Source organism: Malaya genurostris, chromosome 2 (genome assembly GCF_030247185.1).
Source record: "Malaya genurostris strain Urasoe2022 chromosome 2, Malgen_1.1, whole genome shotgun sequence".
NCBI lineage: Eukaryota > Metazoa > Arthropoda > Insecta > Diptera > Culicidae > Malaya > Malaya genurostris.
Window position 1 is genome coordinate 238,860,415 of NC_080571.1, and position 19,653 is coordinate 238,880,067.

The window sequence follows — 19,653 nt, forward strand, 5'->3', positions numbered from 1 at the left end:
ACTGAAAACTGTGTCAGACTGTTTTCTACAAACAATGGACGAGAAGTTTACACCAAAATGTCATTTGTAATATTTTTTTACACTTTCGTTCATCATTAAAAATTATGAAACTTCCTTTTTCAACCGGGATATTTTCTCCTGAATGTATTTAAGCACTTCAATGAGTGCAATAAAGATAGAGATGATTTACGCTGGATTGAAATACATTTTTTCAAATTAAATAATAAAAATTCGTTCAAAAACCAAAAAACCTTACATAAAATACGCAATTATTGATATAAAAACCGGTTTTAACCCACCTAGTGGTGCATGATACCTTCCTCAAGTTGATCAGTTTTCTCCTATACACTGAAGTCTTTTTTATGCGAGTTTACGTACCGCATAATTCTGAAAATTCGCATAAAAAACCGCATAACTCTGAAACTTTGCATAAAAAAAACCGCAGAAAGGAAGCCGCATCTCTGAAATTTCGCATAAAAAAACCGCATAACTCTAAAAATTCGCATAGAAAAGTCGCAAAAAACCGCATAAAAAAGACCTCAGTGTATATCACAGTAGAAATGCCCCGAAATGCTACAACTTAGAAAAGTTGTAGTTTAGAAAAGAATTTTTGAGATTTCTGTTACACATTTGAATTTAAGCTAGTGAAACTCTATTCAATCATAAGGAGTGTATCGAAAAAAAGCTATCCACATACATGTGTGTTGTACGCATGCATTTGTGATGTTTTTTTATGATCAGATCACAGCATACTGTGCGTTTGGCTGGCAGCTTTCGTTTGTTTACTTGTTTGTGCGGTTTAAATTCTGCGTTTTCAAAATGTCGCGAATTGAGAAAAAAGTGAATATTAAGGTTCTAGATACATGGCTAAGTGAGAAGGGTATCACTATTCGAAAATCGACGAAGCGATTTGGAATTCATCATGCCAGTGTTAAAACCATCATTAATAATTTTGGGGAATACTATTCTTTGGATGAGCTACCAGGAAGAGGCAGAAAACCCGGTTCCTTCAACCCGAAACTGGACCAGAAAGTGGTATCTCTAATCATGAAGAACAAATCAATGTCAATACGTTATTTGGTTAAAAAAGCAGGAACGAGTGTCGCAATGATCGAGCGTATCAAGAGGCGAAATCACCTGAAGACCTACAAGAAGCAGAAAATCCCGAAATAAAGTGTCGAACAGAAGAAGCGAGCAGCAACAAGGGCCCGGGAATTGAATTCGCGTCTTTTGCAGTGTCCGAATGCGTGCAAGACTTTTGTAAAGGAGGACTCAAAAACCCTTCCAGGTCCACAATACTTTATTATCGTCGTTGGGGAGGATGTAAGCTATGCGGGCAGGTCGATTCAAGTGAATAAATTCGATCGAAAGGTACTGGTATGGCAAGCAATATGTTCCTGTGGTTTGAAGTCAACCATTTTTTACACTACCGGAACTATAAAGGCAGAAATCTATCGATCTGAGTGTCTCCAGAAGATATTGCTGCCTTTATATAAGAAGCATAAAGACTGCCCCAGAAGGTATGGACGCAACCAAAAACCGCTGCCATTTCGCAATGGTTAAGAATCTGACAATTTTTATGGATGCATCCTGTTGTTTACAATCTTCTTTAACCACTTGTGCCGTTGTTTATTCGTTTTCATTAGTTTGTTTCGAAATGCGTGGACTTTCAGCAGAACAACTTCGAAAAATTGTGTACAAATGGTGCACAGAACGCGGACTGTCACTGAGAAAGATAGCAAAAATGGAAGGAGTAAGTGAAAAAGCCGTGCGAAATGCTATCAGGAAGTTCGGTGAGGATAACACCTTTGAGGATAACCCAAAAACGGGTCGTAAAAAAGGTCCTGCTAACCCTCAGTTGGATAAACGTATACTGAAGGCGTTCGAGCAAAAGAAGGAGGTTCGGGATGTGGCCAAAAAAGTGAGCACTTCGAAGTCAAATGTTCTTCGTGCTAAAGAACGTTTGAATCTTCGAACCTATAAGAAGCAGAAACAACCAGAACGTAGCCCGAAACAAGAAGCATCGATCAGGCCGAGGGTTCGAAAGCTGTACAATACGATTCTTGCTGGAAATTTGAACTGCATAATCATGGACGACGAAACCTACGTGAAACTCGATTACAAATCCTTGCCGGGACCACAATATTATACGGTGCGAGAAGGGCAAGTGTTAAACCAGTCCGAGACATCGATTGAAGTCGAAAAATTTGGTAAGAAAGCTATGGTCTGGCAAGCAATTTGTAGCTGCGGTGAGATTTCGAAACCCTTCATCGCCAATGCTTCAATGAACAGCGAAATATACATCTAGGAATGTGAAAAAAGACAAAAATGACTTCTACCCATGATTCGAAGCCACAAGGATCCTGTTGTCTTCTGGCCAGATCTTGCTTCTTGCCACTAGTCGAAATCAACGGTAGAATGGTATACTACCAAAAATGTCACTTTCGTCCCAAAAGACAACAACTTCGACCAATTGAGGAATTTTGGGCATTAACGAAGGCGCATCTTAGGAAACATGTATCGGCAGCCGAAACCATTCAACAGTTCGAAAAAGATTGGAAAAAAGTGTCAAAACTTGTCGCCGAGAAGTCTGTACGGAATTTAATGAGGAACGTTCGCAAGAGGGTGCGCCAGCTAGTCTACAATGACTAAGTAGCAAATGTTGAGAATAATAATCTGTTGTTGTAGTCTAATATTATCAGTATATCGAATAGAACTTGAATATCTAACACTTGTGAATTATTTACAGCGAAATCAAAGTGCGTCCATACTTTCTGGAACAGTCTTTACATGAACTACTTCACAGTGTGGAGTCTATCCTCCAAGTAATACACAGTCGGTATGTGAGGCCTTAAATTCATAGAAAATTTACTGAAATAATCCCTTTCTTTGATAGTATTAGCATCGTCAAAATCATCAATATGAACATAAATTCTGGTCGAATTCCTCTCGGTTTCTGAAGAAACTTCAAACACATCAATTATTCATAAATATAATCAGGAAGATGAGCAACTGCGAAGACTATGTTTCTTCTGATATGAATTAATTTTAAGTTAATTAGTCTGTTCTACCGACTAACGCCGCCACCAAACTTTGCCATTACATCATTTTTGCTACGTTTCTAGCCCAACAGAACTGAACCCAGCGAAGCAATGGAAATTAACTACACTTTCCATCGTTTTGAAACACGACAAACATAATCTACGTTGCCTCAAAGAGGCGGATCCTGATTCCAAGCTGTTATTTATATTGGACGTAAAATTTGAAAACTTTGATTGCTGTCAAACATGCGATTTCGATCGTTAGAAAGTTGAAGCTTTCGAATCCCAAATGTGGAAGAATTTAACAACGAAAAAGTTTAAGACTTAAAATAGGTGTGGCTGAAATTCTACGCTCAGCAATAAATGGTTGGTCAACCAGAGCATTTCGATGAAGGTTAGAGCTTCAATTACTGTTTTCCCGTTTATTTAATACCGCATACAAACAAACTTGACAGCGGTAATTCGGCTACAATTTACGGCTCACTCACTGACCCATTTACCAGGCACCGGGTACCGTCTGAGCCACGACATAGCATAGCACCGTTGGAAGCTTTCCAGTTTAAAATCAGGTTACTCAGACGAAATATGTAAAAATCGTTTTCTGTCGCATCGGGATGATCATTCCGTTTCTCGAAGTTTATCCTTTGATACCATCGGTGTCGTAGTGTTATACATTCAAGTCTATTTTATGCAGAGAATACGTACCGCATAGCTTCGCAAATTCGCATAAAAAAAACAAGTGAACCAAGTGAACAAAAAATTTTTTTGTCAGATGTCTTAAAACATCATGAAATGTCAAAATCTGGTGTTATCTCGAAATAAAAAACTTTTTTTTTAATTTCGAATTTAGAACTTATAAAATCCCGAAATCGAAAATTATTTTTGATGTCAAATGTTTTAAAAAATGTATGAAACGTCTAGATCTAATGTTATCTCGAATAAAACAAAAGTCTCAGAGATTAGACTTTCAATTTTTTAGATAACACTAGATCTCGACGTTTTGTACATTTCGAAGACGAAACAATAAAATTGCATAGCTTTGAAAATTCCCATTAAAAACAGTGCATTACTTTAAAAGTTTGCGTAAGAAAAGTTGCATAAAAAGAGATTTGAGTTGATTCAGCATGAGTGATTCAGTTTGTTTCAAATTGTTCTATACTGGTGTGCTCTTTTTCAATAGAGTTTACGGTTGATACATTGGAAAATACGTTTGTGTTTAGCGCAATTGCACAAAAACCGGAACTCAAGTAAAATCGGTATGTCTAGTAACTAAGGTGGAACTGTTAGGTAGAGATATCAATTCAATGTTACAATCTACTTGATGAAAAAAAACTACATATTTGTAGTCGTTTGGCCCTGAAGATGAAGGAATATTCTTCGAAACGTCGATCTTTAACACTTGACCAAAAAGCCAACTTTCAATAAATTAAAACAAAATTGGTCGTACCGTCTTTATACCTTAACTTAGCTTATTTGACTTTTCGTGAGTTTCCCGTGATTGATCCGAAACCGGTTGAAATTGCATGTTAAACGAAATGCATGATACTTGGGAATAGTAGATCATGCTCAACGTAAAACCTAAACTAAGCAAGAAATGACAAATAACGTAGATGGTACTTCTAGTCAAAATCGAATGTTAGCAATTTTATATGTTGCACAACAAACAATTTCTGACACTTCCAAAGCTATGGGAAAAGTTCAAAAGTGTGGGAAATTGGTGCCACCTGGAATGAATGAAAGACAGATGATGGAAAACCGAAATCTGGGATCTGAAAGATGTGGTGTATCATGAGCTTCTAAAACCTAGTGAAACTGTCACTACTAATCGCTACTTCAGTCAACAATGGCAAAGGAAGGAATGTTAGTCCAACACTGGTTGCTACTAGTGACCGAGAAATTCTTTACATCACCACAGAGTGGTGTTAGTGGGGCAAAGAAATGCTTGGAATTTAACTTGGTAGATATAACGATTCTCGATAATGATCCGACCGGTATAAGAAGAAGAGGCGCGCAGCGGGCAAGATGGATCGATCAAATTGAGGACGACCTGCGGACCCTTCGCAGCTACCGAGGCTGGCGGCGAACAGCCATGAACCGAGTTGAATGGAGACGCCTCCTGTATACAGCAGAGACCCGCGTGGTCTACGACTGATAGAGTAAGAGTAAGTATATAACGATTATTTAATTATTTGAAAACATACACGCGATGCTCGTGACCTGTGTAACTGACCTCAACACGAATAAATTATATAAATACGACGACGCCTAACTGCGCGATATTGTTATGCTGTAATATTTATATTTAGAATTGTCGTCAGGTACAGTTCAAATTCTCAGAACAGTAGTCAATCGATTCTAAACCAACTGAATCCCGCGATATCAAGGACAATTATTTTATAAGAACAATCTACAGAAATGGAAATTACAGCTAATTTATAATAGGCATCTGATTTGAAATAGTTGTTATTTGATACACTTGTATTATTTGATAGTTTTTGTTCCTCAATCTCTAGGCAGCCGATTACCGAGACAGAAATAAACAATTTTTTAATTGATCCTCAATTTTTCCTAAACTGAGGTGATACGATAATGATAAAATAAGACATTATGTTATGTTTAACTATTTTCGCATTTAATTATGCTCTGAAACTACTCTCATCCCAACAGTTCTAAGACAAATTTTGAACTTGTCTTGTCCTAATCTCCTATCTAATATCTGGATATCACAGTAGATACAGTAGACAGTTCAACGAAGATAACCAAGACGTCTTGAATCAAGAACAATTCAAACTTGGCCATTCGAAGGATCCGAAACCTACTCAGACTGTATAATTCGTCTTTCTACCGGATAGATACCTAGTTGGGCATACCAACACTAAAGAAAGAAATTTCATATCATATTTAGTAAGAAGATATGTATGCTCGATCAATAAAATTAAGCATATTGTTCTAGTGGAACAATTTTGTTGCTGACGAATCGCCATATTCGAAAAAGACCATCTTGACGGCTTGGCATTGGAAAACTAAATTCAAAATTTAATTTAGTAAAAGAATCTTGTGAAATCTAGAAAAAAACTATAAACAACTAAACGAAACACTTTCAATAAGCGATGAGGAACGGGCATGAATAGAGCTCACCACAACCTGTAGTTTGGAAGAACTAGAAATAACACGAAAGAAGCAAAATATGATTAAACTATTCTTAAAAGCTCGAAGGAAAAGAAATATAGACGAGATAAAAGCAGAACGAAGTGACAGTAGGATAATTGAAATTCCTGCGATTGTGGTCTTTTACGACATGGAAGCAGGAACCCAGTGGATCAACTCTTGGCTTGACCACATTTTTTTTTGCCTCCGAATTCCACACTTCTAGGCCCGGAGAACGATAATAGGTACTTTCAATCTTCCATTGGACCCCAGCCCCTTGAAAGTGGTCGTACCGTCTTTATAAGATAAGACCAAACCCTCAAAGTAGCTTTCAAATAGGCCGAACTTTATCGAAATTAGTTGAGTCATCTCTTAGTAGATTTTGCTTTTCTCACGACTATGAACTGGGGCACTACCGTTCTCGAGAAAAGACCTATTGCTTATTCATTCTTTTACAAGAACAAGCTATTTTGAGCCGTTCGCGAACGAATCACCCCTTCTCTAGTGTACACATGCATACACACAAAAATACAGAAGGTGATTCGAATGGTTATATTTTCAAAATAAAAAGAGTTTAAAGATTAATCACAGTATCGTCCATCGCGAGTTATTACTTTTTCCCACCTCTCACGCAATTTTCGGATTCCATCTCAAAAAAATGTCTCGACTTTTGAAGTGATCCAAGTTTGAAGTCAATTTTCGTTTTGTTTATTGTTTATTTGTTTATTTGTTTATTTGCTTATTTGCTTATTTGTTTATTTGTTCATTTGTTCATTTGTTCATTTGTTCATTTGTTCATTTGTTCATTTGTTCATTTGTTCATTTGTTCATTTGTTCATTTGTTTATTTGTTTATTTGTTTATTTGTTTATTTGTTTATTTGTTTATTTGTTTATTTGTTTATTTGTTTATTTGTTTATTTGTTTATTTGTTTATTTGTTTATTTGTTTATTTGTTTATTTGTTTATTTGTTTATTTGTTTATTTGTTTATTTGTTTATTTGTTTATTTGTTTATTTGTTTATTTGTTTATTTGTTTATTTGTTTATTTGTTTATTTGTTTATTTGTTTATTTGTTTATTTGTTTATTTGTTTATTTGTTTATTTGTTTATTTGTTTATTTGTTTATTTGTTTATTTGTTTATTTGTTTATTTGTTTATTTGTTTATTTGTTTATTTGTTTATTTGTTTATTTGTTTATTTGTTTATTTGTTTATTTGTTTATTTGTTTATTTGTTTATTTGTTTATTTGTTTATTTGTTTATTTGTTTATTTGTTTATTTGTTTATTTGTTTATTTGTTTATTTGTTTATTTGTTTATTTGTTTATTTGTTTATTTGTTTATTTGTTTATTTGTTTATTTGTTTATTTGTTTATTTGTTTATTTGTTTATTTGTTTATTTGTTTATTTGTTTATTTGTTTATTTGTTTATTTGTTTATTTGTTTATTTGTTTATTTGTTTATTTGTTTATTTGTTTATTTGTTTATTTGTTTATTTGTTTATTTGTTTATTTGTTTATTTGTTTATTTGTTTATTTGTTTATTTGTTTATTTGTTTATTTGTTTATTTGTTTATTTGTTTATTTGTTTATTTGTTTATTTGTTTATTTGTTTATTTGTTTATTTGTTTATTTGTTTATTTGTTTATTTGTTTATTTGTTTATTTGTTTATTTGTTTATTTGTTTATTTGTTTATTTGTTTATTTGTTTATTTGTTTATTTGTTTATTTGTTTATTTGTTTATTTGTTTATTTGTTTTTTTGTTTATTTGTTTATTTGTTTATTTGTTTATTTGTTTATTTGTTTATTTGTTTATTTGTTTATTTGTTTATTTGTTTATTTGTTTATTTGTTTATTTGTTTATTTGTTTATTTGTTTATTTGTTTATTTGTTTATTTGTTTATTTGTTTATTTGTTTATTTGTTTATTTGTTTATTTGTTTATTTGTTTATTTGTTTATTTGTTTATTTGTTTATTTGTTTATTTGTTTATTTGTTTATTTGTTTATTTGTTTATTTGTTTATTTGTTTATTTGTTTATTTGTTTATTTGTTTATTTGTTTATTTGTTTATTTGTTTATTTGTTTATTTGTTTATTTGTTTATTTGTTTATTTGTTTATTTGTTTATTTGTTTATTTGTTTATTTGTTTATTTGTTTATTTGTTTATTTGTTTATTTGTTTATTTGTTTATTTGTTTATTTGTTTATTTGTTTACTTGTTTTAAAGTAACATAAAAACTATAACTGTGCCTGTCGCTGAGATCGTATATAGAATTAGAGCTAGAATTAAAGAGTATTCAGGAATCGTTTTTTGTGCAGTAGTACGCGACAAGTGGAAATCGAAAACATCAGAACAGCGATTGAAAAGGCGACACATGCTGAGGAAAGGTTCGTTATATGCATAATTTGTTCTAGCACTAGGTAACCTCAGAAATGGTTGGTATCGAAGACTGCGTTGATGGATGTCAAAATTCAATTTTTGTAACAGATCTGAAAAGCGAAATAAGCCAACCGACGATCTGCCAGATCGTGCTGCATCCATCGGAACAACCAGTAATCAGCAGGAGCAATATCAGAAGAATACGACATGTGCGACAAATCGTCCCACTTGAGCGTTTCCAAATATTTTTTCACGACTTTTGCACCATTAGGCCGAGCTTTGTCATGCAGGAAAATAACTTTATCATGTCTTTGCTTTATTTCGGCATTCTTCTCGTTATGCACGACGCAAACGCATCACTTGCAGCCTATACCGATCACCCTGGTTGTAGCAGCTCATAGTACACTACACTCTTTTGGTCCAACCAGATGCATAGAATATCTACTTTTCGTCTCCAGTAACAATACGATGTAAAAAACCCTTTCTTTGTAGCCTTTGAATCAGCTGCTTGCAAGTGAAAAATCGCCTTTCAATGTCTCTCGGTTTCAGTTCATAAGCCATCCCACTGCCTTACTTTTGAATCATTCGCATGGATTTTAATCGGGCAGAAAGTGCGTGTTGAGTCACTTCCAATGAATCAGCAAGCTCATCTTGCGTTTGACTCAAATCTTCATCGAGTGATGTCTTCGTTTTTTTTTTTGGTTGTCCAGAGCGAGGCTTGCCTTCAACGCTGCAATCTCCATTCTTGAAACGTCGAAACATTTCCTACATAATTTATCAGCTGGAGCATTATCACCACAAACATCCACAGGCATTTGATGCGCTTCAGCTGCACTTTTCTCTCAATTAAAAAAGAAAGCTAGAACTTCCGAAAAAGCTGCTTAGTTAACACAAAATTGCTCATAATTAACACAGTAAAAACACTTCAAAACTCGAAGCAATATGAACTAAATATTAATGATAGATGTCTAACCTCTCGAAACTATCGACATCAGCTATTACTGTTCAATATCCATAACAGCCAGTACTTCAATGTAATCAATGACTGTATAACGCAATAACCATTTGTTTTCCGACACCAACATCAGTTCCAGAAGACAACACGAACCGATTTATATTCCTGTTGATTCTTTCTATGATTCCGTTGTATTTTTTAATCGCAGCATCCAACCCACACAGGCGGTATATTTTTGTGGCGAACCATCATTGAGTCCTTTCGCCGGCAACTGTTTACGGGGAACGGCGCATTCCATTAGCTCAAAGAATCGCAGTGCTCTCAAGCAAATGCAAACGACGGTAAGTTTATTATCTTAAGCACGATTTTTAATTGCACATTGTGTACCCTCCGCATTCAATGTTAAATTGTTCAACAAACAACCCGATGCCCCTTCTCTGGTCGCCTAGGTTGCTTTCAGCACCCACGAATAGAAACCAGAAACGGAACGACAAAAATATTTCGAACCAACAAAGAAACCTAATAAATTTTGCAAGCTGCAAAATAACAGTCCACAACGAACTTGTCACTCAACACAACATTCGGAGGGAAGTTACGAGTCTTATTCGGCTTACTATACAGGTTGGCTTTGTTTCGATTCTGTTGCTTGAAACGGACACTGGCTCGGGGAATTTATTTAAAAATATAATAAAAGTTAACAGTTAACAGTTTGAATGCTTCTCTGCTTAGATTATGTAAGACTTTTCATGCATTCATGAAAGTGCTTTACTAATTATATAGAATTTTTCTTTCCACGAAGCATAACACAAGATACATCCTGTGTTCAATAAAAAAAACTGTAGTTTTTTTCTCTGTACAATACATGTTTGAATCCGATACTCATTCCGCACAAACTTCAACCTAAAAAAATGAAAAACTCGTCCCATTTTTTGTTTAGTCTGTCTATTGACTATTACCTTAACTGGTTTTTTTACCACCTTAACAATTCCGAACCAGAGAAATTCTTCCAAGAACAAATTTCGCTGGTGACCCACTGTCGAAAATGTTCACTGTTACGAAAAGCAGCGCAGAAATTGTACATTTCTAGGTTTACTTATTTTGCACTAGCAGTTCAGTATGAGCTGCTAATGAACTGAAAGATCGAAGACGAAACTTTTGATAGTTAGATTTCTATATTGCTTAGAAAATCTGAACCACTTAACGAATCATTACTAGTGTTTAACACTTCATTATTGTGTTCGTTGAATTTCTTGTGCAGTATCAAACATGTCGATGATTATGCCAGAAAAATCGTGTTTGCGGAAAGCGATGACTTCGTGGCACTGTTCTTGATATTCAAGTAATGAATACTTGAACATCAAGAACAGTGCCACGAAGGTATCGTGTTTTAGTGGAAGAATAAGGCGAACCATGCTCTCGTTGAGATTAAGCGGGTGGAAAATGTCAGAGACATTACTGGATGACGTGAATACGAGTAAAACTGACACGCTTTCTTTACACTTCCGAATATCAGTTAGTTGATCGATTGTGTGAACTGTGCAAGCTTTCCCCTTCTTCACTACTAGAATATTTTGTTCGTACTGTCTCCCATCATATAAAAAAACTACTTTATTCAATATCATACGAAAAATTTCCTCTAATTTAATCCAAATGTAATGAACAATAAAGTATCTGACACCACTTGCACACTCTAAAGTCAACAAAACTCATTCACACAAAATTCAATTAAAAAAAAGCCGAGAAAAATATGCGGCATTTTTCTCATTAGAATCTATCACACTGTAAACCTTCACTAACTGATTATATTCAATAGATAAGTAATTGTAATAGATCTTTAGATAGCACTTGGAGTCACTAAATGGACTGATTTTGCATAATGTGCCCCATCGTTGTCCACTTTTCGTTGTATTTTGCCCCCAAACAAACGACCAGCACCTGGATGTCACAATCGCTCTTGATTGAAGTGAAACTAGCTTTGCGAACGTACCGCAGCAGAACTGTGCGAATTGATTCAATACTACAGAAATTTTGGAAGATGGGTTTCTTTTTACGTGATTTCGTTTGTAGCTTTTGCGCAATGAAAAAAATAGCAACATATAGAATATTGATGTTGATTATGTCACTTCGGATTTGCATATTTCATCGAAGGGAACTATCAAAATGCTGTACGAGACTCATTACCGGAAATCAGAAGAGCCAAATTGTGGAATTCTCTACGATATTAAATACTGTTCGGAGCATTTGTCTCGAACGCGAAGCAGTCAAATGCTGGCTTTATTCGCACTCGTTTGGTGCGAATTTCGCACTGCGAAAAGGCTAATCAAACGATTCTAGATTTGCATTATGCTGACGATTTTTATCTCCGATTTGCAAAGAAGCAATCTTTATAGTTCTTTAGATAACATTTGGAGTTATTATATTGGCTGATTTTGCATAATGTTCCCCATCGTTGTCCACTTGTCGTTGTATTTTGCTCCAATGCAAACGACCAGCAGCAGGATGATGCAATCGATCTTTCTGGAAGGGAAACTTGATTTAATACTGAACTGTTTTCTTGATACTGGAACTGAACTCTAGAGCAGGCACCAACCGGAATGATGCACTTGCTTTAGCGCTGGTTAGAAAGAACTTTAAGCTTTTATACCTAGTTGGTTTGCCGTAAAGTCGTCAAAACTAAGCTCTGTTTTACATTGATTAAGTGAAAAAAACAGATTGAGAAGTGAAAAAAAATAAAAATTATCCGAAAAGACGATTTATCTTTGCAAAAAAGATAAACCCAGAGACAGGACTCGAACCTGCATTCTCATGCATTCCGTATATACGCGATCAATATGCACGTCATCCCGAACTAAGGTAGATACAGTTCTACAACAGCACTGAGTTGGTGAAGTATACATCGTACATGTGGTGCCGGAAATGATAAATGTGCATGTACGGAATGCAGAAGACCACAGGTTCTAGTCCTACCTCTGGATGAATTTTTTTATCGAAAAATCATCTTCCCTGTGAGTTTTCGTTCATTTCACTTCTTTCTTTGCTGCTCAGTCAATTCAAAATCGAAGCTTAAGATTTGGTGACGTTACTCGATGCAGACCTGGGCCGTACATTTCTGGAGTTGTCCACATCACTAGGAGGCAATCTTTCAACGGTCAGAAAACGCCCCAAAACAATGCAATATAAAGATAGTCACAACAAATTAATTTTGCTTCATGAGAATGTAGGACCCCAGGTTTCGAAAGTTGCTGAAATGGAAAGTTCTACCCCATTCGACATATTCACCGGACACTACTCTATCCGATTATCATACGAGTGACACATGGTTTATCAGAGTAGCATTTCGAAAACTGCGAAATGGTCAAAAATTTATTCGATTAATTCATTGAATCTAAAAAGATTTTTTTTACGCGTCATCCCAGTTTTTCTGGAAAGATGACAAAAAGTAGTGGAAGACGATGGACAATACTTTGAATAACGGTACTGTAAGGATACACTCAAATACATTTTTAGGCGATTTTTTTAATGCGGTTTTTCTTTATACGACTTTTTTTATGCAGGATCGCCACATTGTTTAGTTGCATGACTGTCACAACAACTTGTTTTGAATAATTAAGTTTCTTGAACTTAGCAAAACTTTATTTCTTGTAATTCTATGAATACACAGAAAGTCATCATAATCATAATTCATTCAAATCAGTTTATGAAACTCACTCAAATTTAAGTTTTTTTTAAGAGACGACGATTTCGTAAACATAAATTCACTTTGCATTTCGCATAGCATAGACGCTACTGTTTAAACAGAGCACCTTCGCAGAATGTTTGAACTGATTTGCACTCTGTGCGGTTCGTTAATGCCGTAGAAAAGGTTTCTTTACACCGTTTTCGAATTTATTTTATGCCCGTTCGACTCACACGAGAGGTAATAAATTTCATCGGAATCATTACATCCGAAGTCTATTGAAACCTATCAATGTAGCTATTCCCAACCTATGCTCCACGGATCCCTGGGGCTCCGCGAAGTAATTCTATGAGGACCGCGAATCATTTTCAAGAACAATAAAATGGTTGGGAATCACTGTTGTAAAACATTCAGGGCCTTCGGAAAGTGACTGTAGTCATTTGATAACTCTTAATACTTTCTGAAAACGTCTAGAGCAATCTGAAAATAACTAACAGCTATTGTGGTCTTTGAGCAATTCCAGATATAACAGTAGAAAGGGAAAGCAAAATCGGTTTCAAAAAAACCGAAGCTCTTTGAGCAAATTTATTTCTTTAATCAGTACAGTCGGGTTCTAGTGATTAAATAACTATTTGACATCAATAACAAATTTTGTAAAAGCTTGTGTATTGGTTTAGCTGCAAATTTGTTTTTAACGAGGCAATCATCACAAGAAAAACTAGTATTTGTTTCAAGCATGAAAAAAGGTTCTTTTTTAAATTTTCCGGTAACTGTTCTAATTGTTCGAAAAGCATACTACTATTTTTTTCAATATGACTTTTCAAGGGGGCGATTGCTTTTCCACGACTTCTTCTTGGACATCATTTTTGCCCAACTCTAACGGCGTTCCAACATTACTACACCACTTTTATACAGCAAGCTTTTATTTTTATCTGTGAAACAAATAGTCTTCAAGGGCTTGATCTGGCGAATATGGTGAATGCAGTAGAAATATGAATTTCAATTCATATTCAACTGCTCATGCAAAATTGTGAATACACTTCCTTTTGATATTTTTTTTTTTTTAACAATTTTTATTCAGGCCAATTTGCGTATAGCTTTACGTGGCCGATTTACCCATGTTTTTGTTACATAAAATTATTTTTTTATTGTTGGATCTCGTTGTCACCTTTCTTCTAGGGGGAGAGGAGCTTCCATTTCCTTCTAGCGAAGATTGGAGGTCGTTTTGTCCGTTACTCGTATCATCCATTGCTATATCGTTGGAGTTGTGAGCGGTTTCCGTTTCCTTGTTTTCGTTGTTGATCGCCGTCTTGGGTTCATTTGCAGTTGCCGCAGATGCGCTTTGTACATTGATTGCAGTTGATAGTTGGTTAGATGGTGAAGGTGTTTTTGAAACAGGAGCACTGCATTCACTAGTTTCCGTTGTTGAGCGGTTGTCCTTGTTTTTGTTTGTTTTGTTTGTTTTCGCAGTTTCAGTGCAAGGTTTGCCGTAGTGTGCAGGTTGTTCACAAAACTGACATGTAACCAATTGATTTTCATACGTAATCAACGTTTTACACGGATGTATCCCGTCTTGACCACAAATGATGTAAGATGGAATTGCTTTACGTAGTTGCATACGTACCACTCGCACGCCATTCCGGATACCCGGGAAAAAATTCCGCCATACTTCCTTTTCGATGGAAAGAACTTCACCGTACTGCGACATACATTCCCGAACATACCCCTCGCTGGTCTGCGGGGGAAGGTCATGCACGCGTACTTCTATGGCATTGTCCACCATGTACACAGGGATTTTATATTTAACATTGTCATGATCAATACTGTGCACCCCGTTATTAACCGAAGCAAATGCAATTGCATCTTTTTCACGTTTAAACATAATGTACACACAGTTCGACGCCTTGTTGAATTGAATCTCACTTACATCATTAACGTTTAGATGCATTCGTTCCTTAAGCAAGATTTCAATTTCGGTTGCTGCAGGTCTAACTTTGCAGCGCTTGAAATCAATACAAATTGAATTTGGCCTTGTAGGCCAAGTTTCAGGCTTTGTTAAATCGTATTTGCCCATTTCGTACACTCTATTGTTCACTGCACTGTATTGTCTTTGTTTCTGTCGTCGCGACCGTAAGAAATTTTGGACTGCGTCGGATGCGATGCGAGCACGAACTGCTTCCTTTTGATATGTTTACCATGTCAGTTGTACAATGCAATTAAACGCTTATTCATTAACTTTTTTCGGTTTTTTAACGATATCAAACTAACTAGAGATTATAAGAGGAGAAAGAATATGAAATCATAGAGCCATAGTACTCTAGGAAGAGCAAAAATGTGAAGAATAAAGTGCGGAAAAGTGAGACGTGACAAGGGTCATTTAAGTAAGCAGAAGGCTTCTCGTATCTAAACTTTTACCTTCTACCAGAGGAGTCGAACTTAGGCATCTTAGCGATACGAGTCATCCGAGTCTCTGATATGTCAGAAAGTAAAGGCAAAGGTCGTTTGCCATTTACTGTCCGAACCGGCAAAACTGAAGTTACGAGAAGTTGTCACATTCTGCCCACGACGGTTTCTCACACAATGTGTTTCATTGTGTTGATATTTTCTCATCTCTATACAGTTAGTTACAACACCGGAATTGAAGATTTGTCCGAAATTAAAAGTGTTCTATCAACACACGAAAATCTTTTTTCTCCGTTGTTTCCAATTTTACAAAAATAGCCTGCATGGAAGTACAATAACTAACACACTAATAAATCGAATGTCATGAAATTTTGACAGCTAAAGAATGTCTCTATTGGCCATCTGACGCAAAGCAAATTTTATCTGACGCACCATCTAATTCATTTATTTATTTAATTGTTCCAATTGAACAAAACATCCGATCATTCTACGGCATCCACGCAGTATAATTATCAGTCGTGTCCTGTGAAGACATACTCTGAAAAGTCATCACTTGTCACAGTCATTCCCGCAGTCAAGCCCTATGGCTTAGAATTTACCAACAGAAGCGATGTCGTATTCCATCAGGACAACGCTAGGCCTGATACGTGTATAGTGACTTCGGGAGCCTAACCCGGCATAAAACGATGGACATATTTTGCTTGCATTGCAAAACTTCAAATCAAGGGAGGACTGTGAAAATCAATTACTAGAGCTTTTTGACATCAAAAATTAATCAAAACAATACATATTTGACTCAAATCGATCTGTCCGAAACCCCGTTAGCTATCTTTTCTACGAAACACTAAATTACTTTCATGTTTTAATGAAAACATTCGACCGAATAATAGATGAATGCATTTTTCAATAACTTTGTCTCAAAATTTCATTTAAAAAACTACCAAATCAGCTAAAAAACTAACGCTACTCTGGACTAGTCGAGTAATAGTTGTTCGACTTTGAGATAATAGGCATTCGAAAAACAGAAAGATGATTTGAAGTTTATTTAAGCATATTTTAAGTTAGCATTAGGCATGTTATTAGGTAATGGCAGGTATGATTTAAGCATGTTGTATAATTCATGGCATGTTGTATAATTCTATGAAATTGGCATTGAAACAATTTGCCATAACTTCAGAGCCAATAATGACGACAAAAAAAAGCTGTAAACCAAATCCAATCCGAAACCGTAACATCTTTGGCATTGCCACATGCCCAATGCAGTTCACCTATGCAATATCTTTTCTTATGTGATCAAAGATGAATCGGCACAAAAAAAACATGTTAGGGGTGCGAATTCGAATGCCCTGCTCTTGTCTGCTCGGTATTAGGGAACACGTCGAAATGGCGTTGTGCAAAGACGTTACGACGTAGAAGCAGCGATAGTCAAAAGTAGAATCGCAATACTGCAACCCCTCTTCTGTTAAACAAAACAAAAAGTCAATATTATGATTGTCACTATCAGCGATGACGATGCTTCCGTAACGCTCGAATATTGGCTGTTACATTATTTAATAATATATGTTTTAAAGCTCCGGCCCAGGGCAAGCTATTCTAGTTGTTAAAATGGAGCAGTGAAAAATATACCGGAATAAGACTAACCAGAGCGAACAAAAAACGCTGTAAGTTTCTGACAGTACACATGAATAAAGAGTAATCGTCCAATTAATCGAGTGAAAAAATGAAAAATAATTGTGACTCAAAACCGAGGAAAAGGGGACAAAACAGTAAGGATTACTAATTAAACTCTAACATCTGTGTAGCTTTTAAACTCGGCGAAGCTTCTAAAAGACAACCCGTGGTAAAATTTAAATAACCCTTAATAACGATACAATAACAATTCAAAATAATATATGGTATATCATTGTTTTGCTAGTATATTTACTAAGGGAACAATGCAATTAGGCATTTAGTGGAAAGAAACGACATTTCTTAAACGTTGGCCTCAACCAAACAATAGCCATAGATTCTATTCATTCTTTCCATCAAATTACTCAATTTTCAAGCTGATAGGAAACTCCCGAGACGATACCGCGACTACCATATCATAGACAGAATACACACACACATCTATTGAAAACATGCTAGCAACATACTCTGCTAGGATGATAATTTGTAAACCTCAACTAAATGACGATAAGAGCTATCAATGTCAATCGAATACGTTGAGTAGAAGTGAATGTCAATCGATTTCACAAACACAGTCACAAAGATAGTATAAGTTACTATCTAATCTGCAAGCGAACTGTGGCTGGTAGTCTAAAAATAGAAGCAAAATATCATATTTGGCTTGTAAAACAGTTCTCAAATATGCTTTTTATACCTCAAATCCTCTGTATTCGAATGCCACCTGAAAACAATAAAAAAACGAATATCCCGAACGCCTTTCTGCTATACATTTCTAACCCCACCGTGCAAACGTCTGCTCATCGTTACAGTGTTTGTGGAAGGTGGTAGCCTATCGCACGCAGCGCGTGTAAGCTCATCAGCGAATGGAAGAGACACGACGGAAAAAAACACTGTACTAAAACACTTACTTCATTAATAAAATGTAGTACAAAAAATCATCACACATTTAAAACATATTTGATAACAAGGGAAACATCATCAGCATATACATAAAATATTTGAAGATTGCGTCGCTTGAGAATACCCTTAGAATAGGCAATCCAACCACATTTTCGTAAGACTTTGATACACAATCAAAATTTTCCGGAAAACAGTACCATGATTTCATTGAAATCTAATATAATAACACTAGAACAAAACACACAAACTGGAATTACTTTAACTTACAGAAAAGTGTAATGTTAGACCATTTAGTTACATTTTGACTTATGGTTACTGCTCTTGTTTACAGGGAAAATTGTTGAGTAAATATTTGTTCGGTAGACGATCAATAAATAAACAAAAGAATGTCACCGATATTCGATCTTTTGAAATAATTGTTTTACGTTCAACTAACGATCACCAATGGTTACATCGCTATAATGGAATAAACATATTTAGTAGAACAAAAAATCAATCGATGTCACGCCTGTTTTTACGTTCAGTGTACGCGTCGAACTAGTTTTTGTAAGTCTGCTCCGTCCATCCCCTGTGCGTACACGATGACGGAATGCTTCCTCTGTGAGTGGCAAATATTCCAATACGATTTACTGATGGGTAGTTCCAACAATAATAATTTCTAATCGCTCACAGTAGGTGGGAGTTTCCAAGAATTTCATTCAATTCGGAGCAGTAGCAAAGCGCAACGGAAGTAGGACATTTTCTTCCACTTTTTCTATAACAGAGGCAACACTCACCAAAATAGCCATACACATTGAATTGAGCTTGGTAACGGGTTGGTACCGTGTTACGTGAATACGGGTCAAATTGAGAGCACTTGCTTCCGTCTCAGATCACCAAAAAAGTACCACCGATGAGTTGGGACTGTTTGACTGGATATTGCTGAATTTTCGTAACTTTTCTTTCACTGCCACTGCTGAAAATTAACGAATGCTCCCACAAAACTTTTTCTTTTCGTGGTTTGGCTAGACAAGCAAACTGCACACCAACACTTTCACCTCAATCAATGTAGACACAATGGATCGACAGACTTCCACTTTTGGAAGGAGCCAATTTTCTTATGTTATAACAAATTACTGAGGAATTTAGCTATTCCAACATTAATTTCAACTTCAAGCACGTTGCACTTTTGCCCATACACGAATAACTAGGCACAATTATTGGGCCAAGGAAACCTCCTGGCTACAGATCACTTTCTGCACTGCTGGTTGAACTTCACTTGGAAAAACACAATTTTCAAAAGAAATTTCCGTGGCTCCTCGAAGACAATGGAAACGCACACAGTAGGCTTCGAACTTTTAGCAAAACTTTGATGAAACGGATGCCCTTTTCCTTTTTTTCTGCTGGATAGCACACACAATATTCACACTTCCGTGTCGCGCAACTGGACTGCTCAATAGAAAGCTGAACCTCTCGGTTTGAAAGTTATCTCAGAACTGGTGATG

The 19,653-nt window shown here is 35.6% G+C and overlaps 1 protein-coding gene across 3 annotated transcripts in view; it reads right to left on the minus strand.

The window, feature by feature from the left end:
• LOC131428277 (PRL-1 phosphatase) overlaps positions 1 to 19,653 on the minus strand; it is a 191,922-nt gene extending 172,269 nt beyond the window's left edge. For all 3 annotated transcript variants that reach the window (XM_058592095.1, XM_058592092.1, XM_058592094.1), the window contains exon 1: positions 18,946 to 19,653. The gene's annotated coding sequence lies outside the window, so the exon portion shown is untranslated. The remainder of the gene's footprint in view (positions 1 to 18,945) is intronic.